Source organism: Lucilia cuprina, chromosome 6, assembly GCF_022045245.1.
Source record: "Lucilia cuprina isolate Lc7/37 chromosome 6, ASM2204524v1, whole genome shotgun sequence".
Lineage (NCBI taxonomy): Eukaryota > Metazoa > Arthropoda > Insecta > Diptera > Calliphoridae > Lucilia > Lucilia cuprina.
The window spans coordinates 57,936,710-57,941,323 of record NC_060954.1 but is presented as its reverse complement, the minus strand read 5'-3'; positions in this window follow the sequence as shown (position 1 = coordinate 57,941,323).

Below are 4,614 nucleotides of genomic sequence, written 5' to 3'. Positions count from 1 at the left end.
CTAGTCTATATCTAGTCTATGTCTAGTCTATGTCTAGTCTATGTCTAGTCTATGTCTAGTCTATGTCTAGTCTATGTCTAGTCTATGTCTAGTCTATGTCTAGTCTATATCGAGTCTATGTCTAGTCCAGCCTATGTTTAGGTTATAGTCTATTATTTAGCCTATAGTCAAGTCTATAGTTTAGTCAGCTTTGGCCTTTTTTATTATTTGAGTTATGTCAGTTATAAGGTAAATATTGCGATATGTACATCATACAGTGGAACAATAAATTATTCAATTATACCTAGATACGTATAAATGTGTACAACGAACATCCGCACATCTGACATACAATTTACGACTATAATAAACCGCGCATAAATATAAAATTACCTAGATTAACTATAGTTTACAACAACCACATGTATGAGGCAAAGTAGCAAAATCAGAAAACTCTATAAACTTATAATAAAAATAATTTCTTAAAGCCTATGATTAAACAAACCGACAAAAACCGACTTTAAGACAATAAAAATCTATGAAAAATTTACCGATGAAAGCCAAATAATGTAATATTTGTTGGAGTTAGCTACTTTGGTAACATTGTTTCAGAGGTAGCAAACTCCATTTGAAATAAATTTTAACTCAAATATAACAACTATAATATTTTTTCTTTTTTTTTTGTTTACAAAGTTCAATAAACTGTTATTTTAGTGTAAACAACTAATCAAATTTGACATTTAATCAAATAACTTATTTGCAAATGTTTTCATTATAATTCTGGTTTAAAAGCATAAATTTGAATTTAAATTTGTTTTAATTTAAAAAAAAATGAAGTAAAATGTCTTACGTTTTTTCTAACCTTGAAATCTATTAAATTTAACTCTCTTATCTCTCTGAAGCAAACGTTTAATAAATAAATAAAATGAAATTAATTAAAAAAAAATATTATAAAAAGAAGGTGTTTTATAATATATAATTTTTGCAGAAAAAGATTTCAAATTAATGTTTGTTTAATAGCAATACAATATTTTGAAAAGTAATTGAAATTAATAATAAAATAGCTATTAACCCTCATACCGTATACATGAATCAAAATAGACCAAACAGATTTTAACAAAGATTTGTAATTTAGAATATTTTTCATAGATTTCATTTTCAAATATCTTAATATAATTTTTTTTATATAAACTAAAATTTTTATTTTAGTTTGAATTCAAAATAATATTTTGAAAATAAACTGATTTGCTATTTTCCTTATTAGTCTTAACAATTGCATTAATTTACAATAATCATTAATTTGTTTATATATTTATTTGAAAAAATTTCCGTTAATTTTTTTTTTTTAATTTAAAATGTTTGTTTATTATAAACATAATTTGATATTTTTTATAACTGTTATCATTTTATATTTATTTATTTATTGATGTTTACACAATATCTTATTAGTGTGAAAAATCAATTTACAGTGTCTAACAAAACAACGAATAATAATATTTAATTTACATAATATTAAACAAATATTTTAATTATAATAATAGCTAATTGTTAACTAATTTCTAAACAACTTAGTCTTGTTTGTTTATAAAAATAGCTCGAATTTAACACTTTAACAAGTGCAATTTCGATCTTAATTAATTTGATCATGCAACACTATTGATAGAGGTTTTATTCAATTAAAAAAAATTAAATTTAATTAATAATTATTAGCAGCAATAAGTTTCCCATTAAAACTATAAACCGGCATATAATTTAAAAAATTTCTAAGGCAATTTCGTTTACATTATTGAAATAATATTGAAAATTTAAATATTTTTTTGGACTTAAAACTAAATTTTTAAAATTTATTAACAAAACCTAAAAATAAATATTTGTTAAAAAATTTAAACACAAGACATATAAAAATATACGACTTTTTCGTTATATGCTTTATATGTAGGTGTGAGAGTACCTTCAGTTCATTACTAGTGTGAACATACCTTTTTAAATATAGTTATTTTCCTTTAAATTTATGTTGTCTGTAGATATTTACAAAATCATTTAGCATTAAATGATGTTTGCTTTAGTTATTTATTTTATTACTAATTTTAAATATAAAGAAATTTATTCAATTATTTTTGTTATAATTTTATTATTTGTTTTAATTACTTGGCTGTTTAAACATTGTTGCAAAATACATTATGAATAATTATATGTGTAAGGCCGACTCACAAAAAAATAAAAAAACATTGTTACGTTATCACATTATATTGTAATATGATATCTCCTAAACATTTGTAGATATCAGTGGCAGCGATGATAAAAATATACTATCTAAGAATAGATAAATAGATAGATACATAGATAGATAGATAGATAGATAGATAGATAGATAGATAGATAGATAGATAGATAGATAGATAGATAGATATACAGATAAATAGATAGATAGATAGATAGATAGATAGATAGATAGATAGATAGATAGATAGTTCAGTCAATAGTCTAGTCTATAGTCTATTCTATAGTCTAGTTTAGTATATAGTCTAGTCTATAGTCTAGTCAATAGTCTAGTCTATAGTCCAGTCAATAGTCTAGTCTATAGTCTAGTCTAAAGTCTAGTCTATATTCTAGTCTATAGTATAGTCTATAGTCTAGTCTATAGTCTAGTTTAAAGACTAGTCTATAGTCTAGTCTATATTCTAGTTTATAGTCTAGTTTAAAGACTAGTCTATAGTCTAGTCTATATTCTAGTTTATAGTCTAGTCTATAGTCTAGTCTATAGTCTAGTCTATAGTCTAGTCTATAGTCTAGTCTATAGTCTAGTCTATAGTCTAGTCTATAATCTAGTCTATAGTCTAGTCTATAGTCTAGTCTATAGTCTAGTCTATAGTCTAGTCAATAGTCTAGTTTATAGTCTCGTCTATAGTATAGTCTATATTCTCGTCTAGGGTCTAGTCTATATTCTAGTCTACAGTCTAGTCTATAGTCAAATCTGTAGTCTAGTCTATAGTCCAGTATATTGTCCCGTCTATAGTCGAGTCTATAGTCTATAGTTTAGTCTATAGTTTAGTCTATAGTCTAGTCTATAGTTTAGTCAATAGTCTAGTCTATAGTCTCGTCTATAGTCTAGTCTAAGGTATATTCTATAGTCTAATCTATAGTCTAGTCTATAGTATGGTTCGGTAATATCAAAAATATTTAAAACATGGAATGAATATGCTTTAAGGGGTGTAACTTATACATATTTCCCACTTGTAGTTCCAAATGGTTCATTTTAGTAAACTCATATTACTATCCCTCTCTCTACTCTCTGTAATAAAGTAGATTATAAAATGTAAAATCAAAGGTACTCAATAAACAATAAATATTAATAAGTGTCAAACATTATTGACCTAAACATAGAGAACATCATTAAATAATCCTGATAATAATTACTTGAAAATTTATTGAAAACCATTCTCTGCTACTTAGTACATATTAATTAGAATAGGGGAAAATTATGTAGTGATTTGAATTTTCTTTAACTAACAATGAGCACTGTTGGGTACTTTATTTACTGGGGTGTCAAAGTGTTTTGAACTTATTGTTGTAAAATATTATAAAATATTTTCTCCAAGCTCTACGATACAAAAAAAGAAAAGATCAAATAAAAATATTCAACAACTCGTTCAACAAACAATTAATAAAGACACAAACGTTCACTTATACATTAATTCATTCATTGATATCAATTATTAATTGAAGAATTTTGTTAATAATTGAAAATATGTTTAGTTGTATTGTTGTACGTTTTTTTCTATAAAAAAATTCACATTTATTTTGTTTTCTGATACTTCATTAACGTACTTTTATTATTATGTAGTATTGTCATCATACTCATGCCGTTGATGATGACATATTTTTGAGAACATTCTTTCGTTAATTGTTTAAAAACTGTTTTTTTTTTATAAAGTCAACAATTAATTATTTTAAATATTGTATTGTTTTTTATCTTTTATTTAATATATATTTCTTTAATAAAGTCTACAATATCTGAGAAAACTAATTTAATTGATATTGTGCCTTTTTACACCGGATGCTGGCGTAGAAAAAAGGTACCTATATATTTATTTCAAACTTGAAGCCTTTCTCATATGTTCGTTGTAATGAAATTTTAAGTTTTCCTGGTTCTTCATTGTTATTTTTATTTTTCATTTATCATATGCAATTTATTGAAAGTCAATGCTAGTTAACGTATTCACAAAGAATCAATACTATTTTTGCTTAGTTTTTGGCTAAAAACTAAACTTGATTTATTTTGTTATTATATGATATCTGTAAATCGTATTGTGTGTTTTTTTGCACCAACCCACAATTGTTTTACTTAATTTTTATTTTTAAACACCTACGCTGGATGTTTGGGGCCAAAATAATGATTTAACGCTTTATAATAAGTGTTTAACTCTTTGTGGTACCAAGGAAAAATTTAACAAAGAATAACGATCGAAAATAGTTGAGTTTTGTACTAAATGGAGTAACATCTTTGTTAGAAAGAAGAAATAATATATAGAGAAATAGATAGATAGATAGATAGATAGATAGATAGATAGATAGATAGATAGATAGATAGATAGATAGATAGATAGATAGATAGATAGATAGATAGATAGATAG